The sequence below is a fragment of the Acartia tonsa genome, chromosome 7, assembly GCF_053477335.1.
Source record: "Acartia tonsa isolate MP-2025a chromosome 7, ASM5347733v1, whole genome shotgun sequence".
Taxonomy (NCBI): Eukaryota; Metazoa; Arthropoda; class Copepoda; order Calanoida; family Acartiidae; genus Acartia; species Acartia tonsa.
The window spans coordinates 53,401,593-53,425,964 of record NC_137266.1 but is presented as its reverse complement, the minus strand read 5'-3'; the positions used below and the strand labels follow the sequence as shown (position 1 = coordinate 53,425,964).

General features: G+C 30.0%; 1 long non-coding RNA gene across 1 annotated transcript; it reads left to right on the top strand.

Annotated features, from left to right (window-relative positions):
• Window positions 1–200: 200 nt before the first annotated feature.
• On the top strand, window positions 201–24,372 carry LOC145324385 (uncharacterized). The gene is made up of 3 exons (XR_013881267.1): window positions 201–300; window positions 2,365–2,401; window positions 24,311–24,372. It is a non-coding gene; the product is annotated as an uncharacterized LOC145324385 (long non-coding RNA).

The following is a 24,372-nucleotide window of genomic DNA, read 5'->3' as shown; positions in this document are numbered from 1 at the left end:
TTTGTAGATCAAAATTAGCGGCTGAAATGATTCAACACTCAAAAAATTAATCAACCCAAATTGTGAGCCAACGAATTATTATTATAATACTTTGGGGACTAGTGTAATAAATAGTCCATTGTCCCCTCTCTCTCTGAAGATTTCTGCATTGTGCCTAAGTACTATAGGAATCCTCTTATTATATTAAAAATCATTTTTTCAGGATGGGAAACGGTAACGGGCACAAAACGATGACCCTACCAAAATCAAATCTGTCAGTCAACAATTTCCCCTCCCTCCCACCTCTGCCCCCAATACCAGGTATCTATCTATTATCTTTCTATCTATATATCTATATCTATTTATCTATCTATCTATTTATCTACCTAATAATTTCCCCTCCCTCCCACCTCTGCCCCCAATACCAGTTATCTATCTATCTATCTGTTTATCTATCTCTCTATATGTCTATCTATCTATCTATATAACTCATTACATATCTATATTTATCTATTTATTTATTTATATACCTATCTTCGCAGTTTTTCATTCAAACAAAAAGCTAATGTAATAATAATTAAAGATTAAAAGATTAAATAATAATAAATTATACTTATCCATCTTTTTTAACAGGAGCGAAGCTTCTCTATAAACAGAGTATGTACGCTGAAAGGCAGAGGACATTAGAAAGAAAAAAGAAAGAAATAGATATTGATAGTGTAAAAGAGAGAGGATTGAGATTTGTTATATTTATTGGTTACGCTACTTATGGACATGCATAGTTCATACTTATATTATATATGCTTATATTGTTTTTGCTTATGAAGCCTTATATTATACTATATTTATAATAGTTGCAACTTTATAGAACTAAATATTAATCAATATGTCAAGCTTTAAAGTTCCCAAAGTTTTTAAGCAGACGAATAAGTGAGGAGAACTAGGGATACCAAAATAATTTACACTTTAATTAACCTCCCTGCATTTATCATACAGCATGACCTCATTTTTACACCCCTAAAAATATATATTGATGGCTTTTTAAGGCGTTTGATGACTTTTGGTTTGATTGATTACAGGATGTAATTTTGGGTGATCTATCTATCTATCTTTCTATCTATCTATCTATCTATCTATCTATCTATCTATCTATCTATCTATCTATCTATCTAACTATCTATCTATCTATCTATCTATCTATCTATTTATCTATCTATCTATCTATCTATCTATCTATCTATCTATCTATCTATCTATCTATCTATCTATCTATCTATCTATCTATCTATCTATCTATCTATCTATCTATCTATCTATCTATCTATCTATCTATCTATCTATCATTCTATCTATCTATCTATCTATCTATCTATCATTCTATCTATCTATCTATCTATCTATCTATCTATCTATCTATCTATCTATCTATCTATCTATCTATCTATCTATCTATCTATCTATCTATCTATCTATCTATCTATCTATCTATCTATCTATCTATCTATCTATCTATCTATCTATCTATCTATCTATCTATCTATCTATCTATCTATCTATCATTCTATCTATCTATCTATCTATCTATCTATCATTCTATCTATCTATCTATCTATCTATCTATCTATCTATCTATCTATCTATCTATCTATCTATCATTCTATCTATCTATCATTCTATCTATCTATCTATCTATCTATCTATCATTCTATCTATCTATCTATCTATCTATCTATCTATCTATCTATCTATCTATCTATCTATCTATCTATCTATGTATCTATCTATCTATCTATCTATCTATCTATCTATCTATCTATCTATCTATCTATCTATCTATCTATCTATCTATCTATCTATCTATCTATCTATCTATCTATCTATCTATCTATCTATCTATCTATCTATCTATCTATCTATCTATCTATCTATCTATCTATCTATCTATCTATCTATCTATCTATCTATCTATCTATCTATCTATCTATGTATCTATCTATCTATCTGTATGTATCTAAGTCTCATATATTACAAAACTTTGAGTCTATATATCTATCTATCTATCTATTTATCTATCTATCTATCTATCTATCTATCTATCTATCTATCTATCTATCTATCTATCTATCTATCTATCTATCTATCTATCTATCTATCTATCTATCTATCTATCTATCTATCTATCTATCTATCTATCTATCTATCTATCTATCTATCTATCTATCTATCTATCTATCTATCTATCTATCTATCTATCTATCTATCTATCTATCTATGTATCTATCTATCTATCTATCTATCTATCTATCTATCTATCTATCTACCTATCTATCTATCTTATCTATCTATCTATCTATCTATCTATCTATCTATCTATCTATATTTTAGGAAACCTGACATCCCTAAGCAATTACTCGCTCAGCAGGTCAGTAATAATATAAATTAGTTATTTATCATGGTAAGAAAACATAGTAGCGGGTTTCCTCGTATTTTCACAGTAGCCTTTCTCGTATCTTTAGTCCCTGCGGGGCAAATTTCCTAACATTGCTGGGCAATCATTAACATTTACCTAACATAACCTAAAATAAATCATCAGATCAAAAGCTACTAAAAAATACGACGAAACCTAATAATTTGTTTTCTCGTGTTCATTTGAATCCGGTGGATAGAAACCGGTTCTCATCCATACGAAAAAACTATGTCTAGCATCGTATTATATCCAGCTTTCTACGAATATAAAAATCCGCGGAAAGCCGTTTATAATACGATGCGAGAAATAACTATTCTTTTCATGATCCAAATAATTATCTTCCCAGTTAACCTTAAACTTCTCATGTTGACATACAATTATTATGGTTTTTGTCGACTATTTGGCATTGATTAAAGTGATCATGGCTGACATACATAATTATTTTTACGTTGATTTTATGTCAAATATTTACTAATTAAAACATATATCGAACATATAATGCTATTCTAAAAATGTCATGTATTATGTTGATAAAATAACTACATCCTAACTTTTATTTTCTCATGGTTTAATAAGAATAGTTTTTGGGGAAGGTTGACTTAAAATTACACCCATGCTAACATAATTGAATTTCTGATTTATTGCCACTGGATTAGAACAGTTTCTGAGCCATACTGAAAAATCATGTATCAATTTGGAGTTAATCTTTTATTTTTATTTTACTATCCACGGAAAACTGTTAGTTTAGGTTAAGTTGAGTTGGGTAAAGGTTTTACCATAGTCTGATTAGGTTAGCGAATTGGTTAAACCCCCGCTGGGGTTGAAGGGATCTTAAGGAATAAGACAATGTACAATGAACTGATGTGCATCCGAAAAATGAAATTATCACTTCTATAGTTTAAAAATTATTGGTTAAAAAGTAAAGATACCCAAAGATTTAAAGTGTTTACAAAGTATAATTTACAGCCTATTGTCCCCTCCCTCCGCAGGTGAATTTATTTTGGGTGTAATTTGACTGGAATAGTTTTGGTGGAAGTATGCTTATATCCTTTTTATCTATCTATATATCTGTATATCTATCTATATACATATCTATCTGTCTATTTATCTATATACATATATATCTATCTATCATAAGGCATAGTTTTGGTGGAAGTATGCTTATATCCTTTTATCCTCCCCTATTCTTTTTTTCTTCTTAAACGTTTTTACATATCATCAAAAAAATCCCTCAAATTTTAGTATTGAAAGTTTTACATATACCTTCTCTCATTTGTCGGGTTTAAACCTTTGTTTCCTTTTATTAATTATTCTCAATCGGTTGGTTCAAACTATCATTCAGTGTCAAATCTTTTGATGGGGTAGTTCTGATTATCATAAGTGGGGTCGTACATCAATAAATCGGCCATTGTCTTATCCCTTAAGATCCCTGTTCTTAATAACTTCTCTTTAAAAATGTCATAAATATTTTGGTATATATTGTCTAAAAATCTTTTTATTATTTTTAAGCTGTTTTTGCTTATCAATATTTCAGCTGTTTTTGATTCCAAATTAATGAATGAAAAAGTTCTTCTTTCTCACACCCTCTATCCTTATAATAAAGTAACAGGATGTCTCTCTGTGTGTTTTCCACTAGTTTTTAATAATGAAGAGTAATAGTAATATTCAAACTAATTAGAACCAACTAATTATGAGTTAACTCTAATATCGAACATTTACAAACCGCAACGAATAAAAGATCGTCTCTATAAAACCACATGGAAAACTTAGCCTAGTGCCAGTCTCCAAGAAAATAAATTCCTAAAAGTCCGTTTGTAAAATTTACACAGGTAATTGATAGTTTTGGGCTATTACTGGAAATCTTAAGGGATAAGATAATGGTCGATAAATTCAAGTTCTTTAGCAATAATAATTTACAAAATTACTTCTTATGTAGGTGAAATAAAAGTTTTTGATCTAACAAATAAGATGTCGTGTCCATAAAACTTTGGGTACCAGTGTAGTTTACAGTCCCCTTTCTCCCTGTCTATTACGTTTTCTCATTCATTTTTTATTGGACGTTACATTTTTATCCCCTCGGGTAAATTATCCAATTAACACGATAATGTATTTGCTATAACAGTTTTTATTAGTTTCAGTTTTTAAGTACAATTATATTTTAAGGAAGCGAAGCTTTCTACATTTAGGGTCTAGGGTTGTTTATTACACTAGTCCCAAAAGTTTTATAATAAAGTTTTCTTATACATTGGCTTAACGGGCTTAAAAAATTTGGGGACTTTTATTGAATTTTGATTGGCTCTTTAATTATGTTGAGTGTTTAAAATTTTCGACCACTAATTGTAATCTACAGAAGGGCAATTTTATATGTCATTATTAAGGAAGTACATTAATTTATCGGACATGATCTTATCACTTTAGATCCCTGAATTGTAAAAATGAAATAAAAAAATATCTGACCATCTAAGCATTACCGGCAAACCGTTCGGAGTAACTTATATAAAAGAAAATATGAAATAATGAAAGTTTTCTTGATAATCTAATAGAATTTAATCTTATTGTTATAAATATGATTTATTTTATCCTTGAATAAACCTTTTAAAACTATGTTTTATATACGATAATAGGCTATTTTATGGTCCAATATCGTACAGTATATATTTTGTACAAAGGAGTTTATTTTGTGTGTTTTATGATTGTTATTCATCTCATAGTATTATCGACAACTTTCCGTGAATATTAAAATGAAAAATCATAAGATATTTCTGATTTTATTTTAATATTAGTGGAAAATTGTCTGAAATACGACGCTATACATGATATTTCAATATGGCTGAGAACCGATTACAATCCAGCGGATATTAAACTGTTTCGAAGCCATACTGGAAATATTTTTACAAAGTCAATTATAGAAATGTAGATATTAATTTCATTTAAAAGAAGCATTTTAGTAGTTATTGACCTTGTACTTTTAAACTTGCGTACAATCTCGGTCTAATTGGTATCTGGAATCATTTTATACTTTTTAAAGAAGCATATCTGGTAATCTGTCCATCTATATACATTTTTATGTGTATACAATGAAGCAAAATTTTTTTTCTAGGTTTTTTAAGGGGTAAATTTTAGAAGGATGGGACAATGGGCTGTTTATTACACTAGTTCCTAAAGTCCTTATTCGTTGACTATTCGGGACTATTTTGATTGGCTGGTTGAGTGTCTAAACGTTTCAACCATTAGTTTTAATCTATAGAAGGGCAATTTTGTGTTTCATCATTGGGAATGAACATTAATTTATCGATCATTTCTTATCCCTTTAGATACCTGACTGCAAATTCTGTAAATTTATATTAAAAGTCTAATGACATATGCAGAAAATGTAATAAATTGATCATTTCTTGTTATAGAAAAGATGCGCTAAGCTAAACTATATATTTTCTGTCGTTTTGTTTTAACATATATATAAATACTATGTAATTCAGGACTCTAAAGGGATAAGACAATGGATAATAATCTTATGTACATTCCCAATGATGATAAACAAAATTATCCTTTTGACACTGCTAGTTTAAAATAGTATGATTTTATTAAAGTACCACAAGTTTTTAAACCAACAAATGAGAGAATGTTTTTATATAAGGTAGGGATAGATTGTAATTTAGGGGGAAGATTAATTTATTGTTCATTATCCCATCCCCCATATTCCTGAGTATATATACTCCCACATAAACAGTATAAAAACCTTTTCACTGCTTTGTACAGCTTAATTGGATTATATGCTAAATTTATCCAGGGATCTAAAGGGATAAGACAATGGCCGATAAATTTATGTACATCCCCAATGAAATTACACAAAATTACCCCTTACCTACCCCTTAGAGGTTGAAACGTTTGAACACTCAACTTAATGAAAAAAATCATCAAAAATTAACTGAAGTCCCCAAAGTTGTTAAGCCAACGAATAAGAAAACCTTGGGGACTAGTGTAATAAACAGTATGTTGTCCGCTCTCTCTCTCTGAAATTCATTGGGTAAGTGAAGCTTTTCTACAATTAGGGCTTGTATGTCTGTCTATTTGGGATAGCTTTGACATTTTTAAAGCATATAGAGTCCTGAAACAATTCGGTATAACATTGCCAGAATGTCCATTTTAAGTATTAAAAAACTTTGTACAGCTTAATTGGATTATATGCTAAATTTATTGAAAAAAGCGAAGCTTTCCTACAAATTAGGGCATGTTGTATGGGATAGCTTTGCCATTTTTAAAGCATAGAGAGTCCTGAAACAATTCGGTATAACATTGCTATAAAGTCCATAGGTCTATTTTAAGTATCAAAACACTTTGTACTGCTTAATTGGATTATATGCTAAATTTATTGAAAAAAAACGAAGCTTTCCTACAATTAGTGCTTGTTTGTCCATCTGTATATGGGATAGCTCTTTTAGGCATGAAGAGTCCTCAAACATTTCGCTATAATCTTGTAAGTGTCTATTACCATTGCCAATTGTCCATAGGTCTATTTCAAACATTTTGATTATCACCCATTTACATTTGTCCTATTGATTTGATCTTTAAAATGACTAGAAACACAATGTTGAATTTATTGACTATTATAAAAAAAAGTTCTTTATCATTGACTATTATTGAGGTCGACTATTTGGCGTCAACAATATATAACGATTTTCTAATGTATCTGTCGGAAATGTTGTTCAAAATAAGTTTTCTTTAGACTAACTATCTCCATTTTAAACAATGATCTTAAGGGATAGGCTAATGGACGATTAATTGGTATACATCCCCAATTATGATAAACAAAATTATATCTTTCATAGATTGAATTAATTGGCCAATGCCAGTTTGGACCAACCAATCAATACTATTCAATAATAATACCAAAAATATTGTTTAAAATTTAAAAAAAAAAAACTCTGGGTACCAGTTTAATTTACATCCCAATGTCCCCTCCCTTCCTCCCTGTATTCTGTATGAGGATTTGCAATATTTTAAGGATTTTCGGATTATAAAAATATAATGACCTATCTATAATTATGTTTTTACAAAGTATAATAATATCGTATACAGCAAATTTGCTAAATGTAAAAAAAACATTTGTTTGACTATATATTGGTTATTGGTTGTTTAAATTAGAAGTGTCCAAACTTTTAAATCAATTATACATACAGTTAGGGTTATTTTTGGAAATCATTATTTGGGATCTACATCCATTTATAGTTCATTGTCTTATCCCTTCGTACTTATCTTACTTTAAAACATTAAAAACATCTTTTTAGTCAAATACGAGTGAAGTAGCCTCTAAGGACAGAAAGACATACAGATATGTGATCAATTATAGAGTAGCTTCACAACTTCAAAATTTATAATTTCTATTGAAAATTTAATCCAATTTTGAAGGGTTTATTAAAAACTACTTTGCAACTAATTTTATTCTATAAAATATACAAGGATCTAAAGGGATAAGACAATGAACAATACATTTGTGTATAGTCTCCAAAGTTTTTAAGCAAATGAATGAAAAGCATTTTTACAAAACTTTAAATTCAAGTATAATTTACAGCCCACTGTCCCCTTCCTTCCTGCTAAATTTGTAAAATAAAATACTAGCGGCTGCGCCCCTAGCATATAGGGGCTTTATATTTGAAGGGATATGGAAGGGCAGTAAAATAGCCTAAAACCATACCAAGACTTATCTATAAAAATATCAATTCAGCGGTTAGCGAGATCTTTCGCTACAGACAAAAAAAGCTTATTACTTTATATTATAGGATTGATTCTACTTTTTGAAGTTTATTATATTCAATCAGTGAGGAAGGGGACATTAGACTGTAAATTACACTGGAACCCAAAGTTTTATATAATTTATTTTATTGAGTACTATTGAATTTTGATAATACATACACACACACACAAGTACACAAACTTACACATACAAGCATTCATACTCATACACACACTCACACATACACACACACAAACACACACACACAAACAAAGTTACTAAATGTAATTGTAAGGTTTGAATTGATAATCAAATATTAGCAAATTTTGGGGGAAGTAAGACACAAAACTTTGGGGACTAATAAACAAACAGTCCAATGTTCCCTCCCTTCCTGCATACACACACACACATACACACACACACTCACACACATACACACACACACATACGCACACAAACACATACACACACACGAACTTACACACACACATACATACACATACACACACATACATAAACACACACACTCACACACACACACAAACAAAGTTACTAAATGTAATTGTAAGGTTTGAATTGATCAAATATTAGCAAATTGCGAGGATGGGGGACAAACATTAAAATTTTGAATCCTGCAATTTATGATTTAAAAAAAAAATATTCAGGAATCTTAAGTGATAATATGATACAATTTTACTAATTCCGTAAATTAAAGTAATTGGTTGAATAGTTTCTTCTTTGGTAAGGGGATAGGATGGGGTATATTAGTCAGCTGGGAGAAACATTTATTTAGGGTATCTCACACAATTTACATTGTTCTAAATGAATTATTTGTTTTTAATAATTATTTCAATCCTTGGCGAAAACAAATATATATAAATTATTAATTTAAATTCAAGGGAGGGGAATATAGAGAAATGTTTTTGTAATTTATCAAATAAATTGTTATTTTCATAGTATTTTTATTTTTTCTTTCTCTCATTTTCGCTCTCACTTTTATTGCCTTTTACTCTCTCTCTCTCTCTCTCTCTCTCTCTCTCTCTCTCTCTTTTTTTTTCTTTCTCTCTTTTCTTTTTATTTCTCTTTATCTTTCTCTCTCTCTCTCTCTCTCTCTCTCTCTCTCTCTCTCTCTCTCTCTCTCTCTCGCTTCTCTCTCTATCTTTCCCTCTAAGCCACCATCTCTCTATTTATTGCTAATGTATTTTTCTCTCTTTCTTTTTTTATTCTTTATCTCTTTCTCTCTCTATCTTTCCCTCTAAACCACCATCTCTCTATTTATTGCTATTAATGTATTTTTCTCTTTCTTTCTTTTTTTTTTTTCTTTATCTCCCTCTCTCTCTCCTAAAACCTTAACTATTTGCTAAACCACTAAATAACACTCTAGCTACATTATATGAACAATGAACAAATATCTCTATTATTAAGTTGTCCTAAATGTAAATAATAACCACCTTTAAATAAATTATTTTAAACAAATTCACTTATATTCTATTCCTTTCTTTGTTTTGATATACTTTCCTTTTCATGAAATTAATGATAATTACCCTTTCTGTGGATTAAAATAAACTATTAGCTAAAATACTAAACTAGTACTCTAGCTACATCATATGAACAATAAACAAATATTATTTATTAAGCTGTCCTAAATGTAAATAATACAGGGATTTAAAGGGATAAGACAATTACAATAAGTGGTTGAAACGTTTGGACACTCAACCTAACAAACTAACCAATCTTAATTAAATGATAGCCCCCAAAGTTGTTACACAACGAATAAGAGAATGTTAGTATAAAACTTTGGAGTCCAATTTCCCCTTCTACCCTGAAATAATAATTACCTTTAAATAAATGATTTCAAACAAATTAACTTATATTCTATTCCTTTCTTTATTTTGATACACTTTCATTTTCATGAAATTATTGATAATAAACATAATTATTAGAAAAAATACTAAACTAGCATTCAAATTTAATACCGTCTTATTCGTTGGCTTCACAACTTTGAAGACTTTTACTAAACTTTGATTCATTAAGTTGAGTGTCCAAACATTTCAACCCTTAAATGTAATCTACAGAAATGGTAATTTTGTGTATCATCATTGGGGATGTATATCAATTTATTGACCATTGCCTTATCCCTTTAGATCCCTGAAATAATAATCACCTTTAAATAAATGATTTTATACAAATTAACTTATATTCTATTCCCTTGATATACTTTCCTTTTCGTTCTATTGATCATAATAAACATAATTACCCTCTGTGTACTTTACAATGAGTGGTTGAAAATTTAGATATTGCTATTTTGTACCAACCCATCAAGACTGTCCGTACTTCTGTCTATCTGTAATTACAAACTGTTATTGATTTCATTTTTTAAATATCGTTTTAACAAGTTATATTTTTTTCTTTTTATTAATGGAGCTACTCGATAATTTACTTTACATTGTCTGTCAGTCCGTCCGTAACGCTATTAGGGAAATATGAACATCAAGTATACAACTTACTCGGGCCGTCACTCTGCTTGTCATGCTTTAAAATACATTATTATGTTGATATGTAAAAGGTTTAGTGATTTTCTACTAATTTATATGTTTTGTTGAGCTTCGCTACTCATGCATGTTGTTATCCTTGTTAAGTTATATTATTCTATGTTAAAACTAAATGGTAAATCTATGACTCATAGAAAAGTTAAGGTTGCATGCAAGCTACTGATATTTAAACCCAGGGAGGTAGGGGATAGTTAATGGAACATTATAATAATTATATGTAAAACTGAAATGGTATATGGCTAAAAAAATGTTAAGGGGAAGATACCCTCCCTCAAAATATTTGCAAACCTTCCAAGAAGCTAAAAGAAGTTTACTGTAAAGGAGAACCATATTGATCCAGCAGCTAACGAAATATTTTGCTACAAACACACTAACATATAGACACATAGACATCCTGTTACTTTTCTAACTCTATCTACTATCCCCTAGCCATAAACCTTTCCTGTACCTATAAGAAGATTACTGTAAAGGAGAACCATATCAGAAACCTTTCGCTATAGACACACTTACACATATATATCTTGTTACTTTTCTAACTTTATTTGATATCTCTTAGCCCTGGGTTTAAAATCCATTACCTTTACCATGAGTAGAATATATAGGAAAATAGACATTTATTCAGTAACTTTATTTGATTTTAGTTATTGAATTTTTTTGTGTAAAAATAGCCATAAACCATCTTAAGAAAATTTAAAATATTCCCGAAAAACACATCCTATTGGGACAAGCCATTTTTGAGATCTTTAGCTACAGACAAATCAAAGTACTAATTATAGCCAATTATTACTTAAATGTCAGCGGAAATCTTTCTACAACACGATGCTATAAATAGCTATAAATCGATTGTTGAATACTATTATATTTCCCTTTGTCCCTTATAGTATACTAGAGGCTTCGCCCCTGGCCTCTAAGTTCTTTTTCCTAAAGTTTCAGTGGAGATTTTAAAAAGATTTTGTTAACATTTTGTCCCACCCCCCAAGAAAATAGCCTAAAACCACCACAGGGCCAATAGGTATATTCTCTGAAGAGTAGAATCTAATCGGTTCAGCAGTTACCAAGATCTTATGCTTCAGATGGACAGACGGACAGATATAATTCTACTTTGTATTATTGAATACAAGTATATTTCCCTTAGTCCCTTATAGTATAAGGACAGGCTAGATTTTAGAAAGCTTTATTGATTAAAGGATTCATACTTTACAGTCAAAATTAGCAAGGAGGGAGAGGACATTAGGCTGTTTATTACATTAGTCCCCAAAGTTTAAATTAACGTTTTCTTATTCGTTGGTTTAACAACTTTGGGGACTTTTATTGAATTTCGATTGGTTGGTTCATTAAGTTGAGTGTCCAAACGTTTCAATTATTAAACTTATTTTCGTTGTTTTATAAAAGGATATTACTAAAATGAAATTAAGTCCCTTTTTTAGTAGCAATGCTATTCTTTAATTAGGGTATGTCAGTTAGCAAAGTAATATGCAGGGAATCTAAGATATATGTATGACGATAAACAATAGATTGTTGTACATATTGAATGATGATTAATAACGTTATTCGTTTTTGTAGATTAAAATTATTGGTTAAATAGTTTGGAAACTTCTATTTTGAACCAACCAATCAAGATTGAATTAAAGTAACCTAAGCTTTCAAAATTTGGTTACCAGTATAATTTACTTTGGTTAAAACTTTGGGTACCTTTATGCAATCTTGATTAGTTAGGACAAAAGTTAGAAGTGTTAACACTTTTCAACCAATAGTTTTCTTTAGTAATCATCATTAGGTATTTATATCATTGTCTTATCCCTTTAAGATCCCTGGGTTTAAGACAATTCTTATTAGATTATAGCTACGCTATTTATGAATACATTTCTCCTTGGTAGAATATGAATCATTTTATTTACAAAAAGCTCTTTAAAAAATCGATATTTGTCATAGGTAGCAAAAAATCTGAAGAGTTTTTAACATGCAAATTCTATATAGTTGATACATTTTTAACTTTAGCGAAGCTTTTGATGATTTTTAATATAATCTCGCTTTTTTCCTTTGTAATATGATATTATTTATATTTTTTTTTACTTTTATCTATTTTTCCATTTTTTCTTACACTTTTTACATTTACTCTCTTTCTTAATTTCCTTTTTTCTCTCTTTTTCTTTTTATATATCTGTAGATTTATCTATTTTTAATAATAGTCTTTCTCTCTCTGTCTCTCTCTCTCGCTATCTTTCTATCTATCTATCTATCTATCTATCTATCTATCTATCTATCTATCTATCTATCTATCTATCTATCTATCTATCTATCTATCTATCTATCTATCTATCTATCTATCTATCTATCTATCTATCTATCTATCTATCTATCTATCTATCTATCTATCTATCTATCTATCTATCTATCTATCTATCTATCTATCTATCTATCTATCTATCTATCTATCTATCTATCTATCTATCTATCTATCTATCTATCTATCTATCTATCTATCTATCTATCTATCTATCTATCTATCTATCTATCTATCTATCTATCTATCTATCTATCTATCTATCTATCTATCTATCTATCTATCTATCTATCTATCTATCTATCTATCTATCTATCTATCCATCTATCTATCTATCTATCTATCTATCTATCTATCTATCTATCTATCTATCTATCTATCTATCTATCTATCTATCTATATATATATCTGTCTATATATCTATCTTTCTATCTATCTATCATATTTATATCTATCTTTCTTTTTATCTATCTATCCACGAAAGCTTTTATTTATTTTACTTTTAGTTGACTCTTTATCTGCATAAAAAAACTAATTTATCTATCTATCTATCTATCTATCTATCTATCTATCTATCTATCTATCTATCTATCTATCTATCTATCTATCTATCTATCTATCTATCTATCTATCTATCTATCTATCTATCTATCTATCTATCTATCTATCTATCTATCTATCTATCTATCTATCTATCTATCTATCTATCTATCTATCTATCTATCTATCTATCTATCTATCTATCTATCTATCTATCTATCTATCTATCTATCTATCTATCTATCTATCTATCTATCTATCTATCTATCTATCTATTTACCAATGTTCCAACTTTCTGTTTTGAAAATTGAAGTCTTCTGAAAACAATAAAAAAGAATGAAATTTTTATCAAAACTTTTGATTGGCCTCATTTCCAATAGTTGTGGATTTGAATTGAGGCTCGGCAGTCGCGCGTCAGCCGCCTGTAAGCCTCAGGGAAATTAACATCTTTTACAATGTTAAAAAAAAGCTGGAAACTAAACCTGACCTAAATATGACAATCCCTCTTTTCAAAAATATGGAAGCAGCTTATAGTGCCTAATAAAATGACGTCATACAAAACAAAATACTAATGTTAGGCCAGTATACATTTTACCATTGGTCAATTACGATGCATATTGGTCATTTGTATTGTAGTACTTCATTTTTATTAGGCACTATTACTATAAGCTGCTTCAAAATATGTTCAAAGCACTCTACCGGGTTTAGGTTTGTGGCCTAGTCGCGGCTGACGCGCGGCTGCCGAGCCTTGATTTCAATGGGTGTTTTTATATTTTCCACAAAGCAAGCCTTTGGCTATTTCACTTTAAGCCCCGCCCCTCTGATAAATATCAATTGGGGGAGGGGGCAATTTTTCGTGTGTTTATTTAGTAACTTATAGTATTATACTAGTAACCAAACATTCATATCAATTTATCAAATTAGTTGGGTACTTTTTGGGTTGGTTAAAAAACCAGTGATACACTTTTCCACCAACAATTTTGATATTCAGATGGGGGCATTTTGATTATCAAAATGCCATTTTATCCTATACCTTTAATTCCCTGTTAATTCACATTACATATAACCTTGATTTCCTTTCATAACTTTTCAAAGCTTTAATTTTAGTTTTAACAAGGATGATAACTTCCATAAAAGCAAAGCTCTGAAATGGAAGTCAACAAAATGAGAGAACGCGATTATAAAACTTTGGGGACAAGTATAGTTTACAGTCAAATTTCCCCTCCCTCCCTGCATATTTTCAACAATAAAGACATATTTTAAAAAACAGTTGATAACAATGAAAATATATTACAAATATTAGCAAAATACAAAACCCTTTTCTCTCTATTTACTTTTATTAATATAAGATTTATATAACAGTAATTTACTAAGAGATTTGGACTGTAAATCATACTAGTACCCAAAAATCTTACATCAATTTACCTAAAAACTTTGGTAATTAGATCTAAATAAATTAGTTCAAATTAGCATTGTTCAATTTTTTTCAAAAGAAGTGGTAGTTTTGTAATCATCAGTGGGCATATAAATAGATTTATCGGCCATTGTCTTATTAGGATCTCTGCTTTACAGAAATAAATCTTGAAAGGATAATTGAACTAAAAGTAAATTTTTTACTAAAAAGATAGATTTTGTGGATTTCAGTAAATTTTCATGGGGTTATCCAATTAATTTTATTTTGATTAATCAAGGGCTTTCAATATCTCTCTCTTCCTCTCTCTCTCTCTCTCTTTATATATCTCAATAATGACTATTTTTGGCAAAATTTGGGTTATTTTATGATTAAAGCTGCTCAATAATTTAAAAAAACATTCTTTTATTAAAGTTTTTATTTAGATACAAATATTTTTTTTTGTTTTTTTTTTTTTGGGGGGGGGGAGGATTAATCATTCACCCATACATGTAAAATATCATATTTCGTGTTTGAGAGATAATAACCCCTTTAAAGTATATTTTCTGACGAAATTTTACTTTGTTTAATTGTTATTTTTTAAATAAGTAGTAATCTGACTTAAAGTTAAAACCTAACACAAAAAATCTACGTTCACTCTTATTTTCCAAAAAGCTAACATTGTTATTACTGCGCTACTTGTAGACTTATAAACCTTGTTTTTTTAGCTGCTACCCTTTTCATAACAGTGATATCCTTGTTTTTTTTTTTCCAGCAATATTTGCCCTACTGTTCTATAATTTTAGGGATCTTAAGGGATAAGACTATGGACGTTGAATAATAATAATCCCCAATAATAATAATCCCCAATGATGATACACATAATTAACCTTCATGTAGATTAAACTTATTGGTTGTAAAGTTTAGACATTGCTAGTTTGGACCATCTAATCAATAGAAGTACCCAAAGTTTTAAAGCAATGTGTTTATAAAACTTTGGGTACCAGTCCACTCTCCCCTCCCCTTACTCCCTGAATAATTTAGTCTTTAGAAGGGTGTAAAAATATAAAATGGGTCTTTGGGGATTTTAACTTTTTTTCTTGCCATTTCACATTGAGAGGGAGGTATAATATAAAAAAGTAGCTAGATGTATGTCTGTATATTTAGACAGATCTGACTATTTTTTAATTTTCAGGAAAGCGTTGTTTTGGCTTATCCCAGGTTTTAGGCTATATTACGGTTGTTGGGTGTGGGGGATATGACTACCCTTCCGAAGAAAAATTAATCCCTCCCCCCCCCCAAAAAAAAACAGTTTTGTTTCTCTAAAAAGGTATCGAAATTTCATTTATGCCTAATTTCTAAAATAAGGCTTAATGCTGCATAAAACCTATATATGTATACACATATAAGGAAACTATATTCTTTATTTACAATTTTTTTTTGTATAATTGTCTGTATTCAAAGTCAGACAAAAAAAATAAGGGAGAGAAAGAATAGATAGGGTTGCTAAAAACCAGGGATCTAAAGGGATAAGACAATGGACAATAAGTTGATGTTCATCCCCAATGATGACACACATAAATACACATTCTCTAGATTATTGGTTAAAACTTTTGGACACTCAACTTAATCAAATTCCCCAAAGGGGTAAAACCAACGAATAAGAAAAGGTAATAATACAATTTTGGGGCCTAGTGAAATAAACAGTCCAATGTTCCCTCCCTCCCTGGTAAAAAACAAAACAGTTTTGATCCTAATAAAACCCAATTATCTGCTTATTATTCAAAGTATTTTTGTATGTTTGCCCCAATGGATCTAAGGGATAAGACAATGACCGATAAATTGGTTTTACATCCCCAATGATTATAAATTAAATTTCCCTCTATGTACATTACTTAATTAATGGTAGAAACGTTTGGACACTTAACTTAATGATCTAACCAATCAGAATTTACAGAAATCGCCAAAATTGTAAAGCCTACAACTTTGGGGACTAGTGTAATAAACAGTCCATTGTCCCCTCTCTCTCTCTGTGTTTGCCCACTGTTAAAATAATCTTTATGATTTTTTGTGGATAAAATATAACCAGGGAGGGAGGGGACATTTGGCTAGTCCCCAAAGATTTATCGACTTGGGGACTTTTATTGAATTTTAATAATTCATTAAGTCAAGTGTCTAAACGTTTCAACCTCTACATATAATCTACAGAAGTCTTTAATTTTGTGTATAATCATTGGGGATTTGTTTAAATTTATCGGTCATTGTCTTGTCCCTTTTGATCTCGGAATATAACACTCCGAAGAAAGAGAGTTATATCTTATTGTTGAATATTTATACAGGGAGGTAGGGAACATTGAACTGTAAATTATACTGGTACCAAAAGTTTTTTATACATATTTTCACATTCTTTGGCTTGAATACCTCTGGGAACTGTTATTATATATTGATTGGTTGGTTTAAACTAGCAGTGTCCAAACTCTTCAACCACTAATTATTATCTACTGAAATGGAGTAATTTATTGGGGATCTACATTATTTTTTCATCCATTATCTTATCCCTTAATATCCCTAAGTATATCTTGATATTGTATCTTTAGCTTCAAGTTTAGTCAAGGTTATTTATTTGTGGTTAACTTTGCGTAGAATGTGTCGACCTTGATACAGTTAGTTACCTAATGAAAGTTTTTTTAGTTTTTTTTAAAGCGAAGATTTTCTTTAATAAGAGTTGATCCATCAATCCGTCCAAAATAGTTAGCTCTTTTAATTAATTTAGACATGTTAAAATTTCCTATCTATATCAAACTTTTCATAATTATTCTTGTAACAGTTAGGTACGATTTAGCAAACATGTTGTTTTTTAACCTTTTTTAACAACAATTTTTTAATGATATTATTCTATTCCTATGATTTTTAGAATACTGACTCCTATTACAACAAGGTACACTGTTATAAACGAATCATCTCTATAATTCCTATATCAGTATCCTGTATTTAAGAAGTTTCACAATATTTTATTTGGGTGGGGCAATTATGAAACCTGGAATATATAACCATGTTATGAACTATCTGTAAACAGTGAATGTAAACCATTGCTTGGTCAGCTATCAATTCCGTATTCAAGAATATATATCATTATGCACTTAAAGATCTTACTAACTGCTAACTGGTATGGTTCTCCTTTACAATGAAGATTCCCATAAAGCCAGGGCTTTTTAACTATTATGAGGAAGGGTACGTTCATCCCCCCAAGAGAAATTGCCCTTAAATGAATTGACCTAAATTTTAAAAAAATAAATTGAAGCTTACCCTCCTCTTCCTTCTTGTGCCCCTAGAGGCCTCTAGGGTCATAGCTACTTGCAATTAATAATGTACAACACTTAGCGGAAGGGATAGTACACCAGAGATAAACTCCCTCTTTGTAATATTGAAGTTTGAATTATTGATAGAGTTGTAAGCCTCTCTTTCAACCCAGGGAGGAAGGGGACATTGGGTTGTTTATTACACTAGTCCTCAAAGTTTTATAATAATGTTTTCTTATTTGTTGGATTAATAACTTTGAAAACTTTTATTTAATTTTGATTGGTTGGTTCATGTAGTTGAGTGTCCAAACGTTCCAACCAGTAATTTTAATCTACAACAGGGATAATTTTTTGTAACATCTTTGGGGATGTACATCAATTTATTGGCTTTTGGCTTTTCCCTTTAGATCCCTGCTTTCAACCCAGGTAGATAGTCATGTAAAACAACAAATACAAAAAAGTAATAGGATGTGTGTTTATGGAAATGGGAACATTACTCTAGTACCCAAAGTTTTCCAAATACGACCTCTCATTTTGGTCTTAAAATACTTTGGGTACTTTTATTAAATCTAGTAGAAAAAATGTAAGTGCCCAAACTTTACCACCAATATTGGTTGACAAAGTTTGACACTGATTGTTTGAACCAACGAATCAACATTTATAAAAAGCCCACACATTTCATAAATACAATGAATTAGAGAAATTGTTTATAAAACTTTGGGTACTAGTATAATTTACTCTCCCTCTGTGCATCCTTCTTTTGGTTTGCTACTGTAAGACGTTATCGTCTTGATATCTCAAACAGTTGCTGAGTTAAAGGAACATTATTATGTATATATATTATTCTGGATTTAACATAGAGACATACAAATCTTCACATTGAAACTTTATTTCACCCACAGGGGATAGCTTTACTGTAAACCATATCGGTTCAGTGGTTATAGTCACATTATTATGTTTGTATATTATTCTGGATTTAACATAGAGACATACAAATCTTTACATTGAAACTTTATTTCCCCCACAGGGGATAAAAATTATCAGCTTTACTGTAAAGGAGAACCATATCGGTTCAGTGGTTATAATTACATTATTATGTTTATATATTATTCTGGATTTAACATAGAGACATACAATCTTCACATTAAAACTTTTATTTCCCCCCAACAGGGGGATAGGAATTATTAGTTTACTGTAAGGGGAGAACCATATCGGTTCAGTGGTTATAGTCACATTATTATTATGTTTATTATTCTGGATTTATCATAGAGACATACAAATCTTCACATTATAACTTTATTTCACCCCACATGGATAGAAATTATCAGCTTTACTGTAATGGAGAACCATATTGGTTCAGTGGTTATAGTAACATTATTATGTTTATATATTATTTTGGATTTAACATAGAGACATACAAATCTTCACATTGAAACTTTATTTCACCCCATATGGATAGCTTTACTGTAAAGGAGAACCATATCGGTTCAGTGGTTATAATCACATTATTATTATGTTTATATATTATTCTGGATTTAACATAGAGACATACAATCTTCACATTGAAACTTTATTTCACCCACAGGGTTAGATATTATCAGATTTACTGTAATGGAGAACCATATCGGTTCAGTGGTTATAATCACATTATTATTATATTTATATATTATTCTGGATTTAACATAGAGACATTCAAATCTTCACATTGAAACTTTATTTCACCCACAGGGGATAGCTTTACTGTAAGGGAGAACCATATTGGTTCAGTGGTTATAGGCACATTATTATGTTGATATATTATTCTGGATTTAACATAGAGACATACAAATCTTCACATTGAAACTTTATTTCACCCACAGGGGATAGCTTTACTGTAAGGGAGAACCATATTGGTTCAGTGGTTATAGGCACATTATTATGTTGATATATTATTCTGGATTTAACATAGAGACATACAAATCTTCACATTGAAACTTTATTTCCCCCCACAGGGGGATAGGAATTATCAGCTTTACTGTAAAGGAGAACCATATTGGTTCAGTGGTTAGAGAGATCATTCGGTACACACAGACAAACATTCTTTTACATTTAGTCTAAAACATAGTCTGAAACCAGCAAAGGACTTAACAAACTGGACTAAAACCATCCCATGAGATATGTGAGCTTAACTAAAAAGGAGAACACTAATAGTTATTAAAATCTAAAACATCAGACAAAAAAAACTTTCCTGCTTGCAGAAATAGAATATTTGTGAACTTAATAATGATAAACATTTTTTTCTGTCCCTTATTATTTTATGTTGAATTTTAAAATACATTTTACATAAATGTAGCAAGAAGAACAAAAAATATTTTGTTGTAATATATACTCACAAACACAAACACGTTACCTCATTCGTTTTACAGAAACCTTTAAGGTTTTGGTTGGTTAAAACTAGAAGTGTCCAAACTTTTCAAACAAAATTGTAATCTACATACAGGGTAAATTTGTCTATCATTATTGGGTATGTACATTAATCATCGTCCTTTGTCTTATCCCTGGACCCCTGGATGACAAAAGTCTCCCAAAAAAGAAAATACATATAAAGAAAAATATAAAGTTATTCTGTATCTCAAAGAGTGGCAAATATCTTTATTACACCTAATTATATCTGTCCTACTATTTACAGGGGTATATAGTGATAGGACAATAGAGTATTATTCTGTATCTCCAAGAGTGGTAAATATCTTTATTACTCCTAATTATATCTGTCCTACTATATACAGGGGTATATAGTGATAGGACAATAGAGTATAATTCTGTATCTCCAAGAGTGGCAAATATCTTTATTACACCTAATTTTATATCTGTCCTACTATATACAGGGGTATATAGTGATAGGACAATAGAGTATAATTCTGTATCTCCAAGAGTGGCAAATATCTTTATTACACCTAATTTTATATCTGTCCTACTATATACAGGGGTATAGAGATAGGACAATAGAGTATAATTCTGTATCTCCAAGAGTGGCAAATATCTTTATTACACCTAATTTTATATCTGTCCTACTATATACAGGGGTATAGAGATAGGACAATAGAGTATAATTCTGTATCTCCAAGAGTGGCAAATATCTTTATTACACCTAATTTTATATCTGTCCTACTATATACAGGGGTATAGAGATAGGACAATAGAGTATAATTCTGTATCTCCAAGAGTGGCAAATATCTTTATTACACCTAATTTTATATCTGTCCTACTATATACAGGGGTATATAGTGATAGGACAATAGAGTATAATTCTGTATCTCCAAGAGTGGCAAATATCTTTATTACACCTAATTTTATATCTGTCCTACTATATACAGGGGTATATAGTGATAGGACAATAGAGTATTATTCTGTATCTCCAAGAGTGGCAAATATCTTTATTACACCTAATTTTATATCTGTCCTACTATATACAGGGGTATAGAGATAGGACAATAGAGTATAATTCTGTATCTCCAAGAGTGGCAAATATCTTTATTACACCTAATTTTATATCTGTCCTACTATATACAGGGGTATATAGTGATAGGACAATAGAGTATAATTCTGTATCTCCAAGAGTGGCAAATATCTTTATTACACCTAATTTTATATCTGTCCTACTATATACAGGGGTATAGAGATAGGACAATAGAGTATTATTCTGTATCTCCAAGAGTGGCAAATATCTTTATTACATCTAATTCTATCTGTCCTACTATATACAGGGGTATAGAGATAGGACAATAGAGTATAATTCTGTATCTCCAAGAGTGGCAAATATCTTTATTACACCTAATTTTATATCTGTCCTACTATATACAGGGGTATAGTGATAGGACATTGGAGTATTAATTTACAGGTATCCAAAGGAATAAGAAAATGGCTGATGAATTGATGTACATCCCCAATTGAGACACACAAAATTACCCCTTTTGTAGATAAAAATTAGTGGTTGAAACGTTTAAACAATCAAGTTAATAAATTAACTTAAATCAGATTCAATAAAAGGTCCCAAAGCTGTTAAGTCAACGAATAAGAAAACGTTATTGTAAAACATTAAGGAGTGTAATAAACATCACATTGTCCCTCCCCTCTCGGATTTTGAGGGAAGACTGAATTATCGTCCAATGCCAAATCCTTCTATCCATGATTTTACACAACATTAATAAAAATCACCACAATTTATTTCTTGGGCCTAAATCTAGACATTTTACTTTATATATAAAGTCAGAGAGGGAGGGAGGGGACAATGGGCTTTTTATTACACTAGTACTTAAAGTTTTATAATATCGTTTTCTTATTCGTTTGTTTAAAAATTTTGAGGACTTTTATTGAATTTTGAATGGTTTGTTCATTAAGTTGAGTGTCATTACGTTTCAACCACTAATTGTAATTTACAGAAGAGGCAATTTTGTCTATCATCATTGGGGATGTACATCAACTTATCGGCCATTGTCTGATCTATTTAGATCCCTGTTATAAAGTTCAGACAATTTTATGTTTTATAGATTAGAAAGATAGCCCAAAATCATCTCGGGATCTATATAAAGCTTCCCTAAAATGGAGAATTCAATCGGTTTAGTAGGTATTAAAATCTTAAGCTAAATACAAAAAAAACATATTAAATTATATCTATTCTATAATACTAATATTGAATTTCGTATCCATACATAAGATTTTTTCCTTTAGAATAAAATATTTGTGATTCTCCCAAAAAACTGATAATGCAAATTTTACTGTGATGCAAAAGTACGAAATATCCATAGAACCCGTCTATTGTAAAATTTTCTCAATACATGTCAAGAAAATCTCAAAGCTAATATCTAGAGAAGTTTTCACAAGATGAAGGAACATTGAAATTTATACAGTGAATTTAGATTTGGAAATTTTAACAGTACATTTTATTTTAAATATATGAGTGTTAGTATGGTTTTAGGCTACTTTTTGGCCCCCCGTCTGACTTATACATTATAAAACAGAGCCCTTTAATGCTAAATGCGCAACCGATGGTTTCAGGCTATTCCAAAGACAGCGCCCCTATAAACATAAATTAAAAATCAGCATATTTAGGTTAAAAAATGGTTATTAGAACCCAATATTTATTTTACAAGGGGGTTGAGGGGGGGCTTAATTGATCCACCCATCGTTTCAGGGAATATCCCTATTCAGTTGTTTCTATTTCAAATCTCAATTGATACACTTGTTTATATGGACTAAAAGCCAGAAAGATAGGGGACAATGGGCTGTTTATTGCACTAGTCCCCAAAGTTTTAAAGTATAGTTTTTTTATTCGTTGGCTTAACAACTTTGGGGACTTTAGTGAATTGTGATTTGTTGATTGTTCTAACGTTTCAACCACTAATTTTACTCTACAGAAAGGGTAATTTTGTGTATTATCATTAGAGATATACATCAATTTATCGGCCATTGTCTTATCCTTTTAGATCGCTAAGTCTATTCCAAATATATCCAGTGATACATTTGTTTATGGACTAAAAGCATTGTAAAATTTGATCAGGCTTAGATGGTAGACATCAGGGATCTAAAGGGATAAGACAATTGCCGATAAATTGAGTTACATGATCATTCATAAAAATACTCCCTCTTTAGATTACAATGAGTGGTTAAAACGTTTGAACATCCAACTAAATGAACCAACTAATAAACATTAATTAAAATTTTCCAATGTTATTAAGTGAAAGAATAAGAAAATATTATTATAAGACTTTAGGGGCTAGTGTAATAAACAGCCCATTGTCCCTGTGTAAACCCTAAAGGGGTTGAAAATTGAAAGAAAAACTAATAAACTTATGTGATGTTATTATTTCAACAAAACACTGATATAAAGCATATATTGTAAATTATCAGCTAAAATTATAAATGACTACTTTAATTCATGTTCTGAGATAGATTGGCCAAAAAAACTGTTAATTTTATGTCAGCCATAACCATTTTTATCAAATATAATATAGTCGAAATAAACCATAGATTCTTAAATTAACAAAAACCCACGTTACCAGTAAATAACTAATTTTTTTTTCTTTTTTCAGGAATTTCAACAATCTAAATGGAGGATCCAACTATCAACAGTATAATGGAGGTGGCATAGGAA